We start from the raw sequence: 26,334 nt of genomic DNA on the forward strand, positions 1-26,334 counted from the left end.
CCTCTCATCCTCCTTCACCTCAAATGGAAAACCCTTAGAATAAGGTTGAAAGAATACAGAGAAAGTTTCCAAAGATGTTGTCTTTATTACCTGGAGCATAGGAGAAGGGAAATTTGATAGAGGTACACTAAAGTATGAGGGGTATTGATAAGGTAAATGCAAGCAGGTTTTTTCCATTTTTAGGTGAGACTAGAATTAGAGGGCATAGGTTAAGGGTGAAAGGTGAAATATTCAAAAGGAACCTGAGGGGAAACTCAGAGGGTGGTGAGAGTGGAAGAAGCTGCCAGCAGAAGTAATGGATTGGGGTTTGATTGCAATATTTAAGAGAAGTTCAGATAGGTACATGGAGGGAACGGATATGGTCCAGGTGCAGGTCGATAGGGTGAGGCAGAATAACGGTTTGGCACAGATTAGATGGGCCAAAGAGCCTTTTTCTGTGCTGTAGTGCTCTATGACTTTATCTATACATCTTAGTTGGGAACAGCTCATGTATGCTGATGGATTTTTCTCACATCACCATCTTCAAGCTGCTAATAGATCGATAATGCAGTCTCCTGCGGGGAGGAAGCATTGTGAAGACTACTCCAATAACATTTAAGCTGTATTTTCTGTGGGAATGCGGTGAACACCCACATTGCTCCATGAATATGAAAATTAATACCGCCACTGCTAAGCTGCTGGAAGTGAGTGAATGAGCCCTTGTTTATAGTGTGCATCTTATTAGAATATGTTTTTGGCTCATTCTTGGTTATTCTGTTGCAAGGCTGTCCTGAGTTCCTATTAACTCTCAGCTGAGCTTTTAAGCCATTATTTTTCCATTCTCAATCTAATTCATTGGCAGAAATCAGAATTTAGATCACAAGACTATAAGACCATAATACACAGGTGCAGAATCAGGCGATCTGGCCCATCGAGTCTGCTGCATCATTCTATCGTGGTAGATTTATTTTCCCTATCAACCCCATTCTCTTCACTTCTCCCTATAACTTTTGATCCTTGACTAATCAAGAATTTATCAACCTCCACTTCAAATATATCCAATGACTTGGCTTCTAAAGCCGTTTGTGGCAATAAATTCCACAGATTCACCACCCTCTGGCTAAGACTGAAGATTGAAGATTCAAGATTGAAGCCTGTTTATTGCCATTTTTCAGTATGTGAGTGCAAAGGAGAATGAAGCGATTGTTACTCCGGATCTGATGTAATAGAAAAATATAATACAATAAGGAATACAATAAAAAACACACACGCACAATAAGTAACATGATTGAAGTCTCCTGTAATTATGAAGAGACCGTTCAGAAGCTTCTTTTGTAGAAAGCTGATGATATTGCAAAGCTCTCCCATTGCGTCCTTGGCGTTCATGCTCAGGGGGAGGGGGAATGTAGACAGTAATGATGAACACAGCAGTAAATTCCCTGAACCAACAATGTGGCCAGCGTTCAAGTTATTATCGTCTGGCTGTGTGTACATACAACAAAATGAGACAACACCCCTTTGGACCATGGTGCACCCACAAAACATGTACGTCTCACACACTGCACATAAAACAAAATATTACCACAAATATCTTAATAACATATCATTCAAGTTGCATGTAGCATGCAGCACAGGTAAACAGTAAAGAGTAAAGAATAAACAGCTCGCTGTCCCAGTGACAAGACCTTGGTGGTGGCAGGGTATTCATTAGTCTCACAATCTGAAGGAAGAAGCTGTTACCCAGTGGGGCAGTCCTAGTCCTGATACTTCTGTACCTCCTTCCTGATGATAGTGGGTCAAAGAGATTGTGGGATGGGTGGTAGGGGTGCTCAACAAAGCTTCAGACCCTTGATCTTCAATGCTCCTGGCAAATGTCACAAATAGAGGGGAAGGGAGACAAAGGTGGTCCTCTCGGTGGATTTTACTTTAAGTTTCATGATCAAATGCATGATGTTCAATTGTCACAGAACAGTGGCTGCCCACTACAGAGGAATCCGTGCACCAACCCTTGTCGATGTACAGTACACATAGAGTCCAATTGAGCTATTAACCCCTGTTCTAGCAACCCCTCAGTTTTTAATATTCTCATTGCTTTCAGATCCCACCATGACTTCATCTTTCCCCATCATCATTAACTCACTGGCCTCACTTCCCTCTGAGACTGCAGTAATCCTCCGGCTGTGGATTTCTGACTCTATCTCCCACTGCCAAGGACCTGATAGACCGTAAGACATAGGACCACAATTGGGCCCATCGAGCCAGATCCACCATTCCATCGTGCCTGATTTATTATCGCTCTTAACCCTATTCTATAAGACCATAAGAGATAGGAGCAGAATAGGCTATTTGGCCCACCAAGTCTGATCCTTCATTTGAACAGGGTCTGAGATCTGGAGCTAAGTCACTAAATCACCACTTCTTTCTACTCATTAAACACAACTTGAAGCCAACCTCTTCATCCGAAGTGATGCAGCAGTTAACACTGCAACCTGTCAGCTCCAGAGTCATAGAAACATAGAAAACCTACAGCACAATACAGGCCCTTCAGCCTACAAAGCTGTGCCAAACATGTCCCTACCTTAGAAATTACTAGGGTTGCCCATAGCCCTCTGTTTTTCTATTCTCCATGTACCTATCCAGGAGTGTCTTAAAAGACCCTGTCATATCTGCCTCCACCACCATTGCTGGCAGCCCATTCCACACACACACCACTCTCTGCGTAAAATTCTTACCCCTGACATCTCCTCTGTACCTACTTTGAAGCACCTTAACACTGCCTCCTCTCGTGCTTGCCATTTCAGCCCTGGGAAAATGCCTCCGACTATCAATCCTGACCTCTGCTGCTTTCTGTGTTGAGTTTGCACATTCACAGGGTGAGTTTCTTCCAGAGCTCGGGTTCCTCCTATACCCTCCACTAAACCAGAGTTAGACCATACTCAGAATACTGTGCTTAGTTATGACCGCCTCATTATAGGAAGGACGTAGAAGCTTTAAGAAGGTGCAGAGGAGATTTGCCAGGATGCTTCCTGGATTATAGAGTGTATCCTATGAGGATAGGTTGAGCAAGCTAGGGCTTTTCTCTTCGGAGTGAAACAGAAAGGGTGGTGACTTCTCGGAGGTGTTGTCACCGTCGTCATTATGTTCTGTGTCATATGACATAGGTGATCATGGTCCCCACGGTTGTTCTTGGTAGGTTTTTCTATGTAAGTGCTTTCCCACTGCCTTTTTCTAGGAAGCATCTTTCCAAGAAGGGTGACCTCAACCATTATCAATACTCTTCAGATTCGCCACTGACTACTCGTCAGTGGTCGCACAACCAGGACTTGTGATCCATCGCCTGCTCCCATGACCTCACACAACCCTGATCGGGAGGTGGGAGTGATAAGCAGGTGCTACAACTTGCCTAAGGGTAACCTGCAGGCTGGTGGAGGGAAGGAGCGCTTTACACCACCTTTGGTACAGATGTATCTCCACCCTGCCACACAGACAGTGGCATAAATCACATAGAGAGCCAGAATCTTTATCCCAGGGTGGAAATGGCTAACACAAAGGGGTATAGTTTTAAGGTAATTGGAGGAAAGTTTAAGGAGAGAAGTCAAAGTTAAGTTTTTTTTTTACACAGAGCATGGTGTATGTGTGGAACACACTGCTTGGTATGGTGATAGAGGCAGATACATTGTAGACATTTAAGGGACTCTTAGGTAGGCACATGGATGATAGAAAAATGAGGGATTATTTAAGAGGGGAGGGTTAGATAGATCCTAGAGTAGATTAAAAGTTCAGCGCAACATCACACTGTGCTATAGTGTTCAATGATGGGGTGGTGGTAAAGGCAGATGCATCATGGATTTTCAAAGTTCAAAGTAAATTTATTATCAAAGTACTTATATCATATATGTCACCATTTACAACCCTGAGATTCATTTTCTTGTGCGCATACTCAATAAATTCGTAATCGAATTAAAACTAAAATAGGAACAATGAACAACCACACTAACTGGGTTTTAAACCAGTGTGCAAAAGACAACAAATTGTGTAAATACAAAAGGAAAGAAATAATAATAATAATAAATAAATAAATATGCAGAAAATATCAAGAACATGAGATGAAGAGACCGAAAAAGTGAGTCCATATTGTTGTGTTCTTTATACTCAAAAGACACATTCTAGAAGAACATATCTAGAACTTTTACTTTAACAGCAAACAGCAATCACATTTTAACCATACAAGCTTCTAGATTATTCTGTCAGTTCTGCACATGCTCATAGCTCCATCCAATCATGTTCTTACACATGACACGTGATATCACCAAATCTTCCTTTCCTTAAAAAGAAAAACAATTAGCAACATTAATCAAAACAAATGCATAATTTAACATGTCTCTATCAGTCTGTCTGGGTGTTTACGAACACGAGTAGACTTTCACACAGTTCACACAGTTCTTGTGTTTCGTTGTTACTTTCATGTTTTGTCTAGTCTGCATCAGTTAATAGAAACTCTGAAGTTGGCTCTTTCTTGAGGCCTTTGAGAAGAAATCACAATTCATTCATTAACTGTGTGATCTCTTTTTTATGCTGAGACTTCATCATTTCAATAAAACTTCTCAATTCCTTCTCTTGTGCTTTCACTTCTTCAATTGGATCCTGATTCTTGTTGCTCTTTGGCTTCAGATCAGTATTGTACTGTACCAGCAAATTTGGTTTTGGTGGCAATGCTTTGTCAGATGCTGGTAACAAAAGGATGGGTATGGGAGCTTTCTTTATGACTCCTTTTACTTTTGCTGTGTTGGAATCATATTCTGTTCTCTCTCTCTCTCTTTCATCAATTCACTGTATTCTGACTCTGTGTCACTGCCCAGGACTAAGACTCTTTTCACCAAATTCAGTCTCTCACAGGCAGATAAACCCAATATTGCCTGTACATTCTTAGGCACGACCACAAATGAAAGCGTGTGCACGATATTTTTGTGTGACACTTTTGCCACACGTGTTCCTTTAACTGAAATATCTGCACCTGAACACCCAGTCCCCAGTCAATTTTATATTTGTCTGAAGTAACTTTGGTTGGCTTTAATATATTAAACTCAGATTCTGCAAGAACATTTACTTGTGCTCCAGTATCCAGTTTAAGCAGAATATTGTTTTGGTTCACTTGCTATGGCATGGTCCAGTCATTCCTACTTTGTTTATTTTCACAAAGCACATCAATATAATATCACGTTCATTTTCAGGAACTGCGTTTACATGTTTTATTTCCTTTCTACTTCTGTAACAGCACGAAAATTGATTACTCTTACCACAGTGATTGCACATTTTTCTATACACTGGACACTTTTGGTCGAAGTTGGTGCCCACAGTGATCACAAATTTTTTTTCTTTCAGACGACGTCTTGCTCTCTGCCAGTTCCATTGCTGCTTTATTGTTTTTTTTAATATATTTGTGTTCTTCCACAGCATGTACACAGTCGTTCACAATGAAAAGCTTTCTAGCCTGTGACATCACGGATTCCAAAACTTTGCAGAGAATTAAAGCTTTTTCCAAATTTATGTCGGGATCTCTCAAGAGTCTTTCTCTCAGAGCATTATCCAGAATGCCGCAAACAATTCTGTCTTTAATGAGAGAGTCCGTCGGCTCTGCAAACTCGCATGCTTTACTGCAGTTTCTCAATTCTATAACAAAGTGATCAATCGTTTGACCAGTTCTCTGCTGACAGGTAAAGAAATTGTACCTCTCATACATCACATTGCGTTTTGGTGTTCAAAATGCTTCGAATTTTCCCATTATTGCTTTTAGATCCAAATTATCTCCATCTTCAAAAGTAAAATGGGTATATACCTCAACTGTATCATCCCCTATCACATGGAGTAGGATAGCAGCTTTCGTTTTTCCTGTTTTATTTTCTGCTCTGATCGCTGATAAATAAAATTCAAAACACTAACCATATAACCATATAACAATTACAGCACAGAAACAGGCCATCTCGGCCCTTCTAGTCCATGCCAAACACTTACTCTCACCTAATCCCATCTACCTGGACTCAACCCATTATGCTCCATTCTTTTCCTGTCCATATACCTATCCAATTTTTTTTTAAACGACTGCTTAAACTTCTTCCAGTTTTCAGCTACATTTCCAGTCAGCTGAAGTGTCAATGAGGGTTGCAAAGCTTCCATTCTTAAAGCTGTTACCAAACAAAAAAAATGTTTGTGCTTTTTTTTTAATTATCTTCACTTCTCCTTTGTTAGCAAAACAAATTATTCTTCCAGACCAACTTCTGACACCATGTTGTGTTCTTTATACGTACCGTGGTTTCCTCATAAGACACATATTCTGGAAGAACATAACTAGAACTTTTACTTAACAGCAAACCGCAACCACATTTTAACCATACAAGGTCCTAGATCATTCTGTCAGTTCTGCGCATGCTCATAGCTCCGCCCAATCACATTGTTACACGTGACATGTGATAACACCACTCATACTTTGTGGGAAAATTTCAATGATGGGTTAAGTGAAGTTGATGAAGATATCCCCTTTTGTTCAAGTGTTTGATGGCTGAGAGATAGTAACTGTTCCTGAACCTGATGGTGTAAATCCTGAGGCTCCTGTACCTTTTTCCAGATGGCAGTAGTGAGAAGAGAGCATGGGCTGAATGATGGGAGTCACTGATGGCAGATGCTGCTGTTCTGTGACAACACTTTGTGTAGATATTCTCAATGGTGGAGAGGACTTGACCCGAGATGGACCAAGTTATATCCATTACTTTTTGTAGGATTTTCCATTCAAGGCCATTAGTGTTTCCATACCAGGCTGTGATTCAGCCAGTCAATATATTCTCTACTATATGGCTATCGAAGTTTGTCAAAGTTTCAGATATCATGCAAAAGCTTCACAAACTCCTTAGGATAGTGATAGTGTTGCTGCACTTTCTTCAAAATTGCACTTGCAAAGAGACATGTTTTATAGGCACATGAATGAGGAAACTGGAATGATATGGACATTGTGTAGGCAGAAGGGATTGGTGTAGTTGGCCGTTTGGTTACTAAATTAATTGGTTTAGCACAGCATTGTGGGCTGAAGGGCCTGTTCCTGTGCTCTGCTGTTCTATGCTCTATATGCTGGTAGGTTTATTAGGAATAACAAATGCCTTTAAGTTAGGTAAATATTAAAAGAGTAGAAGGGGAGGTTAATGGATATGTGAGAGGGAATGCATTGCAGGGAAATGATGTCGCTCTGCTGGGATCCAACATCAACCCCATGGGCAGAGTGACTTCCTTCTGTGCCAAGTAGTCCTAATCTTTTTGTCTCCTATTCTAAAACGGCCCATTATAGCTTAATATCAGCATTCCTTTGACACACCTGCTGATGTTTCATTGTGCTAAAAGTGAAACAGAAATGGTAATGGATGAATTTTAAAATTGCGAACTTTAAGAGGGTTACTGTGTGAAAAAAATGATACTGCATTTGAATCTGTTAAAGCTTACCTTAACATGCCCTCTCATTTAAAAGCAATATAACACTTACACAAAGTCTAACCCTTTATCATTCAGTCCATTCAGCTAAGTCATGCTGTGATGTATTGATGACGTTTCCATCTGCATTACGAAGAGCTTCCAATGTGACTTTCTGATTCCTCAGACAAGTTGTTAAATATGGAGGCATAGTCTTGACTCTGGGTGGTGATGTCGGTTAAGGAAGTTCAGATCAGCCAGTCACTGTACAAGTCTGAGGCACGAGAACAACTATAGAGGTGTACAAGATGATAAAGGTCATAGATTGAGTGGACAATCAGAGACTTTTTCCCAGGGCAAAATGACTAAAACAAGGGGGTATTGTTCTAAGATGTTTGGAGGAGTGTCAGAGATAAGATTTTTACACAAAGTGTGGGTGCATGAAACGCCCTGCCAGAGGTAGTGGCAGAGGTAGATACAGTATTGTGCAAAAGTCTTAGACACACATATATGTAGCTAGCGTGCCTAAGACTTTTGCACAGTACTGTAACTTCAATTTACTGTTTGCAATTTACAACTTACTTTAGGAACTGAAGACGGGTTCTTGCTTGAATTATTATCTGCTGCGTTTACATAATTCCAGAATACTCCCTAACAACAACTATAAATGTATCGAGCTCACCAGGGAGCGAACCTCATTGCTATTTACAGTAGAGGCAAAAGTCTTAGGCACTCAAGCTACATACACTATATATGTATCTAAGACTTTTGCACAGTACTGTACTTTAGGGGCATTTAAGGAGTTCTTAGATAGGCGCATGCATGATAGAAAAATGTAAGACTATGTAGGAAGGAGGTATTTGATTAATCTTTGAATAAGTTTAAAGGTCAGCATATCATTATGGGGCAAAGGAACTATACTCTGCTGTACTGCTTTATGAGCCATGTTCTATATTTTATAATGATGCAATTAGAAAGAATGTATGCCAGGGTTAAAGAGCATGCCTTATCAGTAAAGGTAGAGTGAGCTAGGGTTTTGCTCTTTGTAGAGAAGGAGAATGAGAGGTGACTTGATAGAGGTGTATAAGATGATAACATGCATAGTTCAAGAAGTCAACCAGAGGCTAGAGAATCTGTGGAATTCATTGCCACAGACAGTTGTGGAGGCCAAGTTATCGGGTACATTTAAAGCAGAGGTTGCTACATTCTTGATTAGCCAGGGCATCAAAGGTTACAGGGAGAAGGCTGGAGAATGGGATTGAGAGAGAAAATAAATCTGCTATGATCAAATGGTGGAGCAGATTAAATGGGCCTACTGGTCTAATTTTGCTCCGACGTCTTATGGTTTTATGGCATATTGAATAGAGCTTCATTCACTCATGACCTCTGGCTTTGCTTGTGTGGAGTTTTCATGTTCTCCCTGCGACCTCTTGGCTTTCTCCCAGGTGCTCCCATTTCCTCCCACATCCCACATTTATACAGATTGGGAGGTTAATTCATTTGTCCGGTATGTGCCGTACTATTTGACGTAGGTGATCATGGTCATTCCACAACCTTGATTGTTCTTGGCAAATTTTTCTACTGAAGTGAAGTGGTTTGCAATTACGTTCTTCTTCTGGACAGTGTCTTTACAAGCCGTGTGACCCCAGCCATTATCAGAGATTGTCTGCTTGGCATCAATGGTTGCATCACCAGGGCTTGTGGTATGCACCAGCCACTTATATGACCATCCACCACCTGCTCCCATGGTTTCACTTGACCATGATCAGGGTGACCTGCAGGGTAGCAGAGGGAAGAGATGCCTCACACCTTCTTCGATAGAGACAGATCTCCACCCCAGTACCTATGGAGATGACTTGGCTGCTGTAAATTGCCCTTCAGTGTGCGGATGAGTGGTAGAATCTAGTTGGGGTTGATGAGGATAGTGGTGGATTAAAATGGGTTGGATAGAATTTAAATAAAAAATTGGTGGGTGCTTTGTGGTCTGTACAGAACAGGCTGAAGGGCCTGTTCCATGCTGGATCTCTCTTTGATCATGATTCTGTCAACAACTAACAGCAAAACAATGAAAAACAAATAGTCAAGCGAGAAACAGCACATAACAGAGCATTATTTAAGTGGCTTTCAGACATTCTGGGAGAACCCTAAAGCAATGGACCTAAAAAAAAGGCTATCATTAATTTACATCCTACAAATGGGCTGAAGTCAGAGAAGGAAAAACAAAATAAAATTCTGTAACAGAAGAGTTTCTGCAGGTTCTGAAAATCCAGAGTAACACCTACTGGAGTGTCCTGACAAAAGGTCTCGGTCTGAAACATCGATGGCTTATTGCTTTGCACAGATGCAGCCTGACCTGCTGAGTTCCTCCAGCATTTTGCGTGTTATATAAAATTCAGTTTCTAGAGGTCAACAACTGGAAATATCCCCTAGGCCCGGCTTTTTTAAATTCAGTGCACATGAGCTGGCAATGTTACCGTTTTGTCTCGCATGACCAGAACCACAGCTACGCAGCACCTGCTAACTGCTGTACTGAGATGTGACTTCTGAATGAGAATCAAGAACAATTGTGTCTGTAGATAGTTGTTAGGGTCAACAACCAAGCCAAATGTGATCTTGCACTACACACCAAATAGATTAAAGGTTTGACCAAAGAGGTGGGTCTGAGGTGAAGTTTGAAGGGTCTCTGATGACCCTCACCAATCCTTATAGATACACCATGTGAAGTATTCTATCTTGATGCATTGTGGCTTGGTATGGCAATTAGTTTGCCCGTGCTCACAAGAAACTGCAGAGACTTGTCAACACAGCTCATTCCACACTCGCCACCGATGAATGTAGAATATATTGTTGTGGTTACAGAGAAAGCGCAGTGTAGGCAGACAAGTAATGTGCAAAGACCCTGTCTAAGTAGATTGAGAGGTCAAGAGTCCACCTTTGTCATACAAGATGTCGGTTCAAGAGTGATAACAATGGGGTAGAAGCTGCCCTTCAGCCTGATGGTAGGTGTGTTCGAGCTTTTGTAACTGCTTCTTGATGGGGGGAGGCGTGAGAATGTCTGGGGAGGGTGGGGCCTTTGATTATGCCAGCCGTCATACTGAGGTACTGAGAAGGTAGAGACAGTCCATGGAAGTGAGATTGGTTTCCATGATGTGCTGAGCTGAGTGCACAATATTCTGTAGTTCTCACGATCTGCGGCAGAGCAGTTGTCATACCAACCTTGAAGCATCTGGATAGGATGCTTTCTCAAATTTCAAAGTTCAAAGTAAATCTATTATCAAAGTACATGTAAGTCATGGCATACAACCCTGAAATTTATTTCCTTTTGGGCATACTCAATAAATCTATAGAATAATTACCATAACGGAAACAATGAAAGACTACCTGACTTGGGCATTTAACCAGTGTGCAGAAGACAACAAACTGCGCAAATACAAGAAGAAAGAAATAACAATAATAAATAAGTAAGCAATAATTATTGAGAACACAAGATGAAGAGTCCTTGAAAGTGAGACAATAGACTATGGGAGTGTTTCAATGATTGGGACAAGTTAAGCTGAGTGAAGTTATCCCCTTTAGTTCAAGATCCTGATAGTTGAGGGTAAATAACTGTTCCTGAATCTGGTGAAGCGAGTCCTGAGGTTCCTCTGCGTTCTTTCTGGTGGCAGCAGTGAGAAGAGAGCATTTCTTGAGTGGAGGGGGTATTGCCTACAGCCCACAGAACGTCACCTGAGGAGCTCTGATTAAAATTGTTGAGGATCAAACACACCAATTTCTTCAGCATCCTGAAAATGTAGAGATGCCAGCACATTTTCTTGACGTGGCTGAACCGGGACAACTTAATAGTGAAGTTCACTCGTGGGAACGTGAAGCTCTCAATCATCTCGACTGATATAGAATCAGAATCGGGTTTATTATCACCAGCACGTGTCATGAAATTTGTTAACTTAGCAGCAGCAGTTCAAGGAAAGTTTTAAGTGTCGCCTAGTTCTGTAATAGTTTAGTCAGTATGGCATGGTGGTCTTACCAGCAATCAGTGATACTGGAACATGAGTTCAAAGAGCCAAGATAACCTTAAATAAATCCCATAGTGAATCCTTATCTTATTACCCAAAGAAGCTATCACTGTGAAAGTGATTGACATGACACAATGATCAGGAAGAATGATGAAGGGACAAGGACTAGTAAGTTAAGGTGATGGTGTGAGGCGATAGCTCACATGAATGAGTTGTCAGGATGGTCTATATACTTAGAAAATAGAATACTGCAGAACAGGAAGAGGCCCTTCAGCTGATGATATTGTGCCAAACCAATTAAATTAATAAAATGTAACCTAATATCTTCCGCCTGCACAATGTCCTTTGCCTTTCATTTCTCCCACATTCATGTGCCTATCTAAACAGCTCTTAAAAACCCCTGACGTATCTGCCTCCTCCATCACTCTGGGCAGTGCATTTCAGGCACCCACCACTCTCTGTGTAAAAAAACTTGCCCCTCACATCCTTTGAAGTCACCCCCTTTCACTTCCACTATCTGGTATTAGCTACTGTATGCCTACTCTCTCTAAGCCTCTCATAATCTTGTAATCAAATCAAATCAAGTTTAATTATCATTCAAACCATATATAGGTACAGCTGAATGAGACGGTGTCCCTCTGGGGTTGAGGTTCAGAAATAGTGAGTAATATAATTCAAAATATCAAGGAAAGAAGCATATTTTCTTGGAAAAAAGTACATAATCCAAGATCCTGAGCAACATGCCCAGCAATCAATGGTACTGTCTTCAGGCAATGTACAGACATATGCAATCTAGCCCTTCATTCCACTGCTTGAACACAGGAGGGCAGCACCAATGGGTGAGGCAAGGCCCAAGCCAAGCTCAAACATACTGCAGCGCTTTCGCATCTCTCACCTGGCCTGCAGCAGCAGACAAGCCCGAGGCTTGAGGCCTAGCTCTCACTACAACTGAGTTCCCATGTCCACTGTCCCTCCACAAGACAAGGGTAAAAGGTCTGAGGCAACTTACATAAATAGATAGTTTATTGATTCCAAAGGAAATTACAAGTGCACAGATATAAATATATAAATATTAGATGAGTAAGAAAGAATAAAAAGTAAGTTACCTCAAACTGTCTAACAGGAGGGGGTCATCACTTCCCTGGCTATAGGTTAATTCATTATAGGTTGACCCTGGCTGATGGCTGAGGGTAAGGATGACCTCATAGAGCACTCTTTGGAGCAGTGCTCCTCTATGCTCTTCTGTTCAGCCATAGTGGCATGCAAAGGGTGAGAAACATTGTCCAGAATTGCCCGGATTTTCCTTAGGGTCCTTTGTTCTACCACAGCCTCCAGTGTGTCCAGTTTCAATCTTTTTACAGAGTCAGCTTTTCCAATCAGTTTATTGAGCCTTTTGGCATCACCTGTGTGAATGCCATCGCCCCAGCACACCACCAAATAGAAGATTGTACAGGTGACAGCAGACTGGTAGAACATGTGAAGGAGAGGCCTGCATACTCCAAAGGACCGCAGATTCCTCAGGAAGTAGAGATGACTCTGGCCCTTCTTGTACTCAGCCTCTGTGTTGGTGCTCCATGCAAGTCTGTCATCCAGGTGCACCCCAGATACTTGTAGGTCCTCATCACATCCACGTCTTCACCATCAATAGCAACAGGAAGTCTTCCTAAGGTCCATCACCATCTCCTTTGTTTTATCGATGTTGAGCTGTAGATGATTCAGTTTGCACCATTTGACAAAGTCCTCTACCAGGGTCACATATTCATCCTCCCGTCCTCCCTTTATACACCCGACTATTGTTGAGTCATCAGAGAATTTCTGCAGATGACATGACTCAGTGTTGTATCTAAAGTCCGAGGTATACAGAGTAAACAGGAAGGAGCCAATACAGTCCCCTATGGGGCCCCAGTTCTGCATATTGCCATGTCTGACACAGAGTTCTGAAGCTGCACAAACTGAGCTCTACCAGTCAGGTAGTCCATTAACCAGGACACAATGGAAGAGCCAACCTGCATTGAACGGAGCTTGTCCCCCAGCAATGAGGGTTGTATGGCATTGAAGGCACTTGAGAAATCAAAAAGTTTGATCGTCACAGTGCTGCCCTGCTTATCCAGGTGGGAGTAGGCTCCATTCAGCAGGTAGATGACAGCATTGTCAACTCCAGTGTGGTCCTGGTAGGTAAACTGCAGGGGATCAAGGGCTGATTTCACCAGGGATCGGACATAAGCCACGACCTCAAGCCTCTCTCAAGTCTTCATGATGTGTGAGGACAGGGCCACTGGACGGTAGTCATTCAAGATTCTCAGTTGGCCTTTCTTGGGTGCTGGAACCACACATGATGTTTTCCACACAGTCAGGACCCTTTCCAGGTTACGACTTCGACTGAAAGTGCACTGGAGAACAGCTGCTCAGTACATTCCATCAGGAGCTTGGGTTTAACACCATCTAGTCCCAATGCATTACCCCTGTCCAACAGAGTCTTGCGGTCGCAAATGAAACGTCCAATGCTGTCTCCTATGGTTATACTGCACCAACCCCAGTGCTTCCGAATAGCAGGCAGCAAGACGGTCTGCAACCAGGTCAGCTCCCCTGCACCCAAGCCGGCTCCTCTGACATCCTGACCAGCTCCTCGGATATCACAACAATTCTCCTTCAACAATTCGGCCAACCCCTCTGGCTCCACCACTGACAAAAGTTCAGCCACTCCAATCAACGAGCAGCTCATTGGTAGAGTAGACCTGCAGTAGCTGATGTTTTTGAATTGTCTTTGGATCATAAAAACCAAATTTTATAGAGAAAGAGTTATGTGGAGAGGTTGATGATGCTAGGTCTCTTTTCCTTGGATTGTAAGAAAATAGGGCTGATCTTATAGAATTGTTTAAAATTATGAGAGGTGGAGAGAATGTGGTTGGTAACTATCTTTTCCCCAGGGTAGTGGAGTCCAAAACCCGAGGGCATAGGTTTAGGAGAGAGAGGAGAGAGTTATCTTTGGGATAACTTTTTCCAGGCAGACAGCGGTGGGTAAATGGAATAAACTGACAGGGGAAGTGGTTGATCCCAGTACAATATTATTTCAGAAGCACTTGAGCAGGTACGTGGAAGGGTGGAACTTAGAGAGATATGGGTGAACACAGGAAATTGGGATTACTGGGTGGACACTGAGTTTTGCATGGACCAGATGGGCCAAAAGGGCCTGTAGCTGTGCTGCATTGCTCTATAACTATTACTCTCTTAAGTGCAAGTACTTCGGTATTCACCCTGAAACATCAACTGTCTAATTCCCTCATAAACACTAATATGAAGAGTCCTGATGAAGGGTCTCAGGCTGAAACGTCAACTGTTTATTCTTCTCCATAGATGCTGCCTGACCTGCTGAGTTCTTCCAATATTTTGTGTGTTTCTCCCTCTATGTATAACACTCGAAGTTCTGAGTTCTTCCAGAAGTTTAGTTTTCACTTCAGGTTCCTGCATGTACGGTCTCTCCTGTCTCTACACTCAGTGGCCAGTTTACTAGGTACCTCCTGTACCTAATCAAGTGGCTGTTGAGTGTACACTCAGTTCGTAACATCTGCTGCTGTAGCCCATCCACTTAAAAGTTTGACGTGTTGTCTGTTCAGGGAAGCTCTTCTGCATGCCACTGTTGTATTTATGGTTATTTGAATTACAGTCACCTTCCTGTTGTGAACTCAGTCAACTCCGTCATGGGCAGTAGCCTCCGTAGCATCCAGGGCATCTTCAAGGAGCCTCAAAAAGGTGACTTCCATCGTTAAGGATCCCCATCTCTCAGGAATTGCTCTCTTCTCATTACCACCACCAGGAAGGAGGTACGGGAGTCTGAAAGCACACACACAATCATTCAGGAGCAGCTTCTTCTCCTTCTCCATCAGATTTTTGAATCAACATTGAACCCATGAACACTACCTCACTACTTTTCTTTTGCACTACTTGTTTTCATGACAAATGCCGGTGATATTAAACCTGATTCTGATTCTGACAGCTTGAACTAGTCTGATCATAGACATACCCATTAGCTGGTTTATTGGTCAATGTAAATGGGCCTGTAGTGAGGGTATAGAGTTAAATCGGTGGGGTGTTAGGCGATGTAGCTCATTAGGCCGGAAGGGTCTGCTTCAGGCTAAATAAATAAAAGATAAATTAAGTGACCACTGACTGTATATTTGACTTGCTTCTGAATGCTGCCTCGTATTTTGTATTATCATTGTACTTCCTGTGAAGGTGATAGATACGGGCTCCATCAGCTGATGTACCCATCAGCATCAGGCAGCCGGGCTGATATTACTGCAGAAGGCAGCCGTACAGTGGGACAACTGTAACTGGCAGAAACGTAATGTTCTTGCCGTGAGCTCAGTGAAGGCTTAGTACCTCCTCCTCTCTTTCTCTCCCTCTCTTTGCTGCCAGTCAGGTATTTCACAATGCTAATGATTTTGTCTGAGGTATGGGACTGTTCGCACAGGTAGAATGAAGCGCTGCTCTTCAAGTGGAAGACATCTATTGATGAATTGCAAGTACATGGACCACTGACAATGGGATACAGCTGCACGGTTTCAAAGGCACACTGGATGTTTTCCATTGAACAGGCATGGCAGTGCTATTTTTGTTCCCAAGTATTCCTTGTCTCAGCCTATTTCAGTTCCTGTCAATCATCCAGCGTCCTGTTTAATTCATTACAGCAACAATTCCAAACTGCTGAAAATCCCAGTACTGTCTCCCATGAGCTACCAAGAGCAGTACAGCACAGGAACAGGCCATTCGGCCCACAATGTTGTGCTGACCAGCAAAAAGCAAATCAAAAACACCCAAACACTAATTCCACTTATCTTCACAATGTTCATATCCCTCCACTTTCCTTACAGCCATGTGCCAATGCAAATGTCTCTTAAAAGCCTCTAAAGTAATTGCCTCAACCACCACACTAGGCAGTGCATTCCAGACATCCCTCTTAAACTTACCTCCTCTCATCTTCATTGTGTGCCCTCTGGTATTAGACATTATAACCCTGGGAAACAGATACTGTCTGTCTACTCTGTCTGTGCCTCTCATTAATCTTATAAACCTCGATCAGATCTCCTCTTAGCCTCCGGCTCTCCAGAGAGAATAGCCCAAGTTTATCCAGCCTCTTATGATAGCACATGCCCTCTTTACCAGGCAGCATCCTGGTAAATGTCTTCTGTACCCTCTCCAAAGCCCTAACATCATTCCTGTAGTGGGACGACCAGAATGGTGTGAAATATCCCATATATGGTCTAACCAGAGTTTTATAAGGTTGCAATATAATCTCTTGATTTTTCAGTCAGTGACTTAACTAATAAAAGCAAGGATTCTATTAGCCTTCTTAACCACCTTCTCGGTCTGTGCAGCCACTTTCAGGAGGCAATTGGCTCTGCATCGGGCCCATACTCACTGGAGTTTGGAAGAATGAGGGGGACATCTCATTGAAATCTATCAAATATTGTAAGGTCTAGATAGTGTGGACATGGAGAAGATGTTTCCTATAGTAGGGGAGTCTAGTACCAGAGGGCACGGCCTCTGAATAGAAGGACATCCCTTTACAGCAGAGATCACTGGATCATCATAAAGTGGAGGTTGATAGGTTCTTGATTAGGAAGGGAGTCAAAGGTTCCAGGGAGAAGCCAGGAGACTGGGGGTTGAGAGGGATATTAAATCAACTGTGTGTCAGTACCTTCAGTTGAACTCTGTCTTTTTGTGTGTTTCCCCCGGCTGTCAGTCTGTGGTTTTGTGTTGCCATGTGCTCGTTTGTTTTCATGCCCCATGTGCTCCTGTCCCCACTCCTGCTCTACTCTGGCCCTGTATTACTGAGTACTCCGTTTCTCACCTGTTTCTCATCACTACCTGTTTTGCTGCCACTTCTGTCTCAATGTGCTCCACCGATCATCTGCCTCTGTTTGTTGCTCAGTGTATTTCAGTTCTGTGTTTTCACCTGTTTGTTGCCAGATTGTGCCAGTGAGTTTTCCTGAGCCTTTCCAGCATGTCTGGCTGTCCAAATAGCGACTCTGCCTGATTCTGTGTTTTGGATTTCTCTGGAATTTTTGATCTCTGCCTGAACTTTGACACTGGCTTTGTTGCCCCTCTGGATTTGCTACTCAGTAAATATCACTGTGTGCACAGTACTTGGTCTGTGATTGGCTGCCTGCTTCACTGCCCTGACACTATGATGGAATAGTGTAGCAGATTTGATGGACTGAATGGCCTAGTTCTGCCCATATGTCTTATAGTCTTATGGCTGGTTGGCAATCTTTGTATGTCCACCGATGGTTTATATCTGGTAATGTTATTGACCTACCTTTAGACAATCCACCCTCTTTCAAAAGATCCTACCCATCCTGAGGTAAATTCTGATGTCCTACAGTAGACTATAAGATCACAGATGTAGGAGCACGATTAGGCCTTTCTGCCTATCGAGTCTATTTATCAGTTCCTCTCCATAGATGCTGCCTGACCTGCTGAGTCCCTTCAGCAATTTTTATGTGTTACTCCCCCACCCTGTGTTTTGCTTTTCCCTCTCATTCCCACTTACTCTGCTCATCACTGGTCACCAAGGTTAAGCCCCAGCTTTTAACCCTCTGCCCTCAAACAGTGTACATAGTGAGCTGAAGTGACTTGGACAAGTCTCACCAGAAGTTTGAAAAGGCAGAGTGTGGTGAGGAGACCAGACTGCTCTATGTCACTGCCTGTGAGGAGCGGGGCCTTGGCTGCAAGAATATATACAGCTTCACGGTCTCCATCTGAGCTGCAATGACATAATTCATCATATTGCTGTTGACCTACTTTCGAGGTTAGAAGCGATGCCTGAGTTATAATCCTTCCCCGTCCTTCTGACTGTGTGGATCAAATTATAATATGGAACTTTAAATAGATTCCCATAAATCACGACCAAAAATATGATATGTGCGCCACTGCAACTAAGCCAGCTTCCGGTCTTGTCCCCATTGTATCTCATTTAAAATCTATTTCCATCCTCTGCTGTATTTACATACACGTTTACATCCGTCAGTCCTTGTCAATGAATAGTTATAGCACAGACAAAGTTCACTCTGTCTATTGTGTCTGTGCCAGCTCCCCACCAGAGTAAATTTCCAGTTTCATTCCCCAACCCTTTCCCTGGAGACCTGCAAGGTCACCTTATCAGGTATCTCCTGTAACTAATAAAGTGGCCATTGAGTGTGTGTTCATGGTCTGCTGCTGTAGCCCGTCCAGTTCAAGGTTCGATGTGCTGTGCATTCAGAGATGGTCTTCAGCACACCACTGATGTAGTGTGTGGTAATTTGTGTTATAGTCACCTTCCTGTCAACCTGAACCAGTCTGGCCATTCTCCTCCGATCTTTCTCATTAACCAGGGACGTTTACCCACTGAACTGCCTATCACTGGATGTCTTTTTCTGTTTTCTCGCCATTCTCTGTAAACTCTCTTGTATGTGAAAATCCCAGAAGATCAGCAGTTTCTGAGGTACACAAACCACCCTGCCTGATGCCAACAATCATTCCGGTCAAGGGAATACTACAGTATGGGGTTCTTCAGCTACTGGACAGGAAGGGCCCAGCTTGCGCAAGGATTATTGTAGCGGCAATACGATGCCCAATTAACCTGCTAACCAGTAGACTGTGGAAGGAAACTGGACGACCCAGGGGAAAACCATACAGTCATGGGGAGAACATACAAACTCATTGTAGACAGCGGTGGGAATTGAACCCCGAGTCACTGGACTATAAAGCGTTGTGCTAACTACTACCTGACTGTGCCACCCAAAGAGCCCGCTCCACACCCCCTTTTGGGTGATGTGGGGATAGGAAGAGGGACAGAAGCACAAATGATTAAAATCAGGTTGCTAACTTCAAGAAACACAAAATGGTTGACTTGCCAACACCTCTACTCCCCCACCCATCCCCCAGACTCTCTAAGGATTCTGTATCACACTTCACGCCTGGAATTCTCTGATAATTATATGGATCTATGGTAGAAAATTGCCTTAAGATAAGAGAGCCAGTGCAGAGAAAAATCTTCCAGATATCAAAAATGCTGTACAATATACTGAATAATTAATATTTTTATCACCCTACTCTGATTAGAATCCTCATTACTGAACAGAAATTCTGAGAAATTCGTATTTTTTCCTTCTTGTATTACAAAATTTAAGATGTAGCCTTCAAAGATCAACACACAACTTTTTGTCTGCAAACCTTCAGATAAACAGGTGGAAAATTCTAGGTTCATTGAATCCAGCACATGAAAAAAAAAGGATTTTTTTCTTCGTGCCTTCAGGGAGAATCAAATCAAAGATTGCTCAGAACTCTGAAATATTTTATAATTTGGTGTGTTGAAGCAGAGAGCATGAAGCCTGTAGCTGCATGCAATTCCCTGCCCAGAGCACCTCATCAAAAACTGGGTAAATCTCATAAAAACCTTTTAAGCTGGAAGAGATATACAAAAGCTAGGTTTTTTTTGTGCATATGGACTGATTTTGCTGTAGGCTGTGGAAGTTACAGTTTGTAGATAATATAAGGTGAGTATGTGTTATCAAACAAGGAATGGTTTCGTAATGATATCCATGTTCAATCAGGGATCCACAAAATCATTTATTAGAAATCAAAGTGTACAGAATAAAACATAATAAAAATAAAATTATATGAAACACACAGCACATCAAGCAGCATTTCTGAACAAAGAAGCAAAGGTGATGTTTAAGGATGAGAACCAGTCGTATTGTTAGTGAAAGATCACCAACTTTCCCATTGGCGGGGGTGAGCAGCAGCAGTGTTGTGATTGGCATAACCATAAGACCATAAGATATAGGAGCAGAATTAGGACATTTGGTCCATCAAGAATGCTCCACCATTCAATCATGGTTGATTTATTATCTCTCTCAACCCCATTTTCCTGCCTTCTCCCCATAACCTTTGACACCCTGACTCACTTCACTATATATTTTACTCTCTTTTTGCACTACTCCTTTAATCTTTTATATAAAGCAACACACAAAATGCTGGAGGAACTCAGCAGGTCAGGCAGTGTCTATGGAAATGAATTAGTAGTTGATGTTTCAGGCTGAGCCCCTTCTTCAGAACTGAGAAGGTGAGAAGGAAGGAGGAGGTTGCCAGAATAAAAAGATAGGGATGAAGGGAAGGAGGATAGCTAAAAGGTGATGGTTGAAGCCAGGCAAGTGGGAAAGGTAAAGGGCTGGAGAGGAAGTAATCTGATAGGAGAGGACAGTGGACCATGGGAGAAAGGGAAAGAGGAAAGGACCAAGAGTGAAGTGATAGGCAGATGAGAAAAGGTAAGAGGCCAGAATGGAGAATAGCAGAAGAGGAGAGGAGTAGAGAAATTTCTTTTAATCTGAAGGAGAAATCAATATTCATGATATTAGGCTGGAGGCTACCCAAACAGAATATAAGGTTTTGCTTCTCTACCCTGAAGGTGGCCTTATCTTGGCACAAGAGGAGGCTATGGGCTGACATTTCAGAATGGGATGGGAATCAAAATTAAAATGTTTGGCCACCGGGAATTTCTTCTTAGGGCAAATGGATCAGATGTTTCGGACTGAGACCCTTTCATCAGGACTGGAAGATTTCCAGTATTTGCAGAACCTCATATGTTGAATTCTCCAATTTCTGGTAATTCCCTCCCCTTCCCCTCCACCTTATATAGGTCCCTCTCTGCCTCTCTCCCCTTTCAACTTTCTGCTCCTTTATCTCTACAGTTCTTTCATGCTTATCCCCTCCCCCCTTTATCTTTCCTCTGATTGGTTCTCCACCTGGCACCTCTAGCCCTTCCCCCTCCCCTATCTCTATTACTGGGCTTCGGCCCTCTCTTTCCCCCCCATTCCTGATGAAGGGTCTCGGCCCGAAACGTTGGCTACTCTTTTCTCACAGATGCTGCCTGACCTGTTGAGTTCTTCCAGCGTTGTGTACGTATTCTTTGATCCACAGCACCTGCAGTTGTATTTTGGTGTTTAAATTCTGTTGATGCTGGGAATTTGAGCAACCCACACAAAATATTGAAGGAAGTCAGCAGGTCCGGCAGTATATACAGAGGAAAACAAACATTCCTTGTGCCTTTAAAAGGAAATTATATAACTCCGCTCTGTGGCCTCTTTCTTAAGTACACCTGCTTATACAAATATTCAATCTGTCATTCATGTAACAGCAACTCAATGCATAAAAGCGTGTAGACATGGTCAAGAGTTTCAGTTGTTGATCAGACCAAACATCAGAATGGGGAAAATATTCTGCAGATGCTGGAAATCCAGAGCAACTCACACAGAATGCTGGAGAAACTCAGCAGGTAAGGCAGCATCTATGGAAATGAATAAACAGACAATGCTTTGAGCTGAGACCCTTAATCAAAACTGAAAGGAAGGGGGATGATGCCAGAATAAAAATATGCTGTGGGGGGGAGGGAGAGGAAGGAGGGCAACTAGAAGTTGACAGGTGAAGTCAGGTGGGTAGGAAAGTTAAAGGGCTGGAGAGGAAGGAATCTGATAGGAGAGGAGAGTGGACCTTTGGAGAAAGAGAAAAAGGAAGGGACCAGGGAAAGGTGATTGCCAGGTGAAAAGAAGTAAGAGGCCATAGTGTTTTCTCTGGAGCAGTGGGACTAAGGGGAGATCTGATGGAGGTTTATAAGATTATGAGGTATAGATAGAATAGACAGACATTGAAATGACTAATAACAGAGGGCAAATATTTAAGGTGAGATGGGGTAATTTTAAAGGAGATATGAGAGGCAAGTTTTTTTAACACAGAGAGTGGTCGGTGGCTGGAATGTGCTGTCGGGGGTGGTGGTTCAGACAGACCCATTAGGACTTATAAGAGACATTTAGTTAGGCACATGAATGTAAGGAAAATGAAAGAATATGGTCATTGTGTAGGCAGAACGGATTAGTTTAATTGGCCGTTTGATTGCTAATTTAATGGGTTCAGCACAACATTGAAGGTGAAAGGGCCTATTCCCGTGCTGTACTGTTCTATGTTCTATATTCTAAACACTCAGCGGTCACTTAATCTCCTGTGACCATTTTCCCTCAGAATATCACAAGCTGAGGGCTGACCCTATTGTCGTTTATAGAAGCTTGAGGGGCCTAGATGGAAGGAATCACACAGCTCTTTCCCCAGGGTAGGGGAGTCCAGAACAAGGGGGCATGGGTTGAAGGTGAGAGGAAAATGGTTTAAGTGAACCCATGAATACTATCTCGCTATTTTGCTCTCTTACTGAACATATTACAGACCATAGGACCAAAAGACAAAGGAGCCAAATTAGGCCATTCGGCCCATCCAACCTGCCCTGCCTGGAATTCCACAATTACTATATGGATCCTTGGTAGAAACCTGCCTTAAGATGAGAGAACCAGAGCTGAGGGAAATCTTCTAGATATCAAATATGCTGTACAATGTACTGAATAATTAATATTTTATCACAATATGACTTTTATATTTATTTAATTCATATTTCTTATTATAACCTACCATTACTTTTATGTATTGCTCTGTACTGCTGTCGCAAAGCAACAAACTTTTCGATATATCTAAGTTCAAAGTAAATATACTGTCAAAGTACTTATATGTCACCATAGGTTTGCGGGCATTTACTGTAAGTACAAGAAACAACAGAATCAATGAAAAACCGCCCCTAACAGGACAGACAAACAATCAAAGTAAACAAAGTATACAAATACAAAAAGAAGCAGATAATGATAATAATAAATAAATAAACAATAAGTAACAAGCACAGGAGATAAAAAGTCCTTGAAAGTGAGTCTGTAGCTTTGGGAACAGTTCAGTGATGGGGTAAGTGAAGTTGTCCGCTCTGGTTCAAAAATATGATGATTGAGAGTAATAACTGATCCCGAGCCTGGTGGTGTGGGTGCTGAGGCTCCTGTACCTTCTCCCTGATGGCAGCAGTGAGAAGAGAGCATGGCCTGGATGATGGTATTCCCTGATGATGGATGCTGCTTGATGACATGTCAGCGATAACAAACTGATTCTGATAGGCAACATTTTCACACAGAGGGTGGTGGATATATGGGAAGAGCTGCCAGAAGCAAGGGTTTGGTGGGGAAGGACCACCGAATGGGGTTCTTCTGCTGCTGGACAGGGAGGGGCTGGTTAGGTGTGGAAGCTCCTCGATTATTGTAGTATCACCCCAGAAGGACATATAGGTGGCAATAGTGCTATTGGTTTTAATTTAACACTAAACACATTGTCTACAAATGGAAGAATGTAAAAGTGTTGCATGGTTTATTCTGTAATTATTTTCTATTACAAATAAAACTTATTTTAGTCAATAATAAAATAGTTGAAGCAGATACAATTGCAATACTGAAAAGACATTTGGACAGGTACATGGATAGGAAATGATTAGAGGGATATGGGCTAATCACAGGCAAATGGAACTTGTCCATTTAGGCAACTTGGTTGGCATGGAGGAGTTGGGCCAAATGGCCTACTTCCATGTTGTCTGACCTATGACTCTATGACACGACCTGCAGCTCAGTGAGTAGTTCTGTTGGTTTGCGAAAGAACAAGATACCAGAATAAACAGCAGACTGACAGCTACCACCCTAATGAAGGTTGTGCCGTTATACCGAATCGAAAAGTAAGGTGTTGGGGTGTGTTGAAAACACACATAGTCACGGCAGGCTGACAATGCCAAAGCTTTATCCATGAAAAGGGATCCCAATGCACGAAGAGACAGAACACGAAAGATACAACTTGGTCACTGGGCCGCTTGCTGACTGCAGAGGAGCCGAGCCAAGTCCAAGGGGGACCTTGATGGAGTGAGGAAAGAAAGCTACTTTGAGTACATTGTGTTCTGGAACCCCTAACCACAGATTTCCATGGAGATGAGGGCATTTTGGTTTCTTTACACAGTAGGTTTTCATGATCAGGAATGTGTTGCTCAATAGGTTAAGTGAGAGAAAATTCAACAGGACCTTGCATCGAAAATTGGATACAGGCTAACACGTGAAGTGCTCTGGCTCTGTACTTGTGGGAGTTTAGAAGAATGAGGGGAGATCTCATTAAACCTACAGAACATTAAAAGGCTGAGATAGAGTGAATGCTGCGAGGATACCTCCTATAGTGGAGGAGTCTAGGACTAGAGGGCATTGCCTCAGATTAGAGGGGTGTCCATTTAGAATTTGAGATGAGGGTGAATTTCTTTAGACAGAGGATGGTAAATCTGCTGAATTTATTGACACAGATTGCTGTGCTGGCCAAGTCATTGTTGTGCAGACCAAAGCAGAGGTTGATAGGTTCCTGATTAGTCGGGGCATCAAAGGTTATAGGGAGAAGGCAGGAAAATGGGGCTGAGAGGAATCATAAATCAACCATGATCGAATGATGGATCAGACTTGATGAGCCGAATGGCCTAATTCTTCTCCTATGTTTTGTGGTCTTGTGCTCTAAAGGGAAGTACTTATGAGTGAAAAGGTCAGGAGACATAACGCCTTAACAAAATGTAATGAGAAAAAAAAATAGGCTGAATTGCCTGTGATGAATCTGATACAATACCCTGAACCCAAGTTGTACCCTTTTGGAAATTTGCATTCGTAAATAATTTCAAACTCTATTTGAACTATGAGATCCTTTTTGTAATTGCTGCAGAAAACAAATAACTAAAGCTGTGCAGGATCTGTGATAAATAAGTAAATGATGCTAGAACAGGCATGGGCAAACTACGGCCCGGGGGGCCATATGCGGCCCGTTAAGCTTTTTAATCCGGCCCGCAGAACTTGATGAAATTATATTAATAAACCTTGTTAACGTTGTTTCCCCGCAATTCTGGCGTTTTCCCAATAGATGACGCACTCTATATACATTGACCTTTGTTGAGGTGCAGTGTATTACTCCACATTTGCACTTTACTCTTTGTTCGGCTCGACCTATTTGTGTGAACAGGCGTTCAGCGTCATGAACATCAACAAAGCCAGCCACAGATCCAAGTTAACTGACCAACACCTCAGATCCATCCTGAGAATCGCCACAACAAAACTAAATCCAGACTGTGATGCACTGGCTAAAAAGGGAGACCAACAACTCTGTTCCCACTGAAATTAAAAATAATTTCTTCGTTGTGTTATGTAAAAAATGCATTTGAAAATATTTTTTTCAATAAGCCTTACATGTTACATGTCATTTCTGTTAAGTGATGGATATGAGTAGTGCGCAGGTGCACATACGTTCTCAAAATAAAAAATGCGCTCCAGTTCAAATAATACGCTCCGCATACTGGCGCGCTGTCACAGTTCTGTCTTTGTGCTGGTCGTTGTTGAGTTTTGGCACAGGGGACAAGTGAATAAGAAGGAGCAGGACAAGTAGACCTGCATCTCCTACCGTTTTTGAAATAAAGACAGTCAGGAGGAGAGTGATGATGATAATATCTTGAAGGATAACAGAACTTTCAGTGCTTTAAAATAATAACTGTTACTATTAAAAAAAGCTGTATTTTATTCATTTAATTTTCAGTGTTTTAAAAGTCATTTCAATAAATAGCTAAATACCATGGGACTTCAAAGACAGATATTTTGTTGTAATGCATTTGTTCATTTTCAATTGAAATTAAAGCACATGTTTTCTACATATCCCATGATATTTTATTTTCTCTTATGAGGTGTATTACCAAAACACTCCGTCCATCTGCTCCTGGTTTCGGCCCCCCTGTCAAATTTTAGAACCCTTTGTGGCCCACAAGTCAAAAAGTTTGCCCACCCCTTTGCTAGAATGATAAACAAGTACAAATGAATCACATTGAACTGGAAATCATGTGGTCCAGGGATATGAAGTTAACTGGAAATCATGTGTGTCCCAGACATGACTGTAACTGGTAACTCTTGTACGTCATGGTCTTCTGCTGCTGTAGTCC

The 26,334-nt window shown here is 42.3% G+C and overlaps 1 long non-coding RNA gene across 1 annotated transcript in view; it reads right to left on the reverse strand.

Annotated features, from left to right (window-relative positions):
- Positions 1–1,203: 1,203 nt before the first annotated feature.
- Positions 1,204–26,334, reverse strand: part of LOC132397907 (uncharacterized) — a 34,604-nt gene continuing 9,473 nt past the window's right edge. The window contains exon 3 of the long non-coding RNA XR_009513482.1: positions 1,204–15,275. This is a non-coding gene — a long non-coding RNA (uncharacterized LOC132397907). The remainder of the gene's footprint in view (positions 15,276–26,334) is intronic.

Source organism: Hypanus sabinus, chromosome 8 (assembly GCF_030144855.1).
Source record: "Hypanus sabinus isolate sHypSab1 chromosome 8, sHypSab1.hap1, whole genome shotgun sequence".
Taxonomy (NCBI): domain Eukaryota; kingdom Metazoa; phylum Chordata; class Chondrichthyes; order Myliobatiformes; family Dasyatidae; genus Hypanus; species Hypanus sabinus.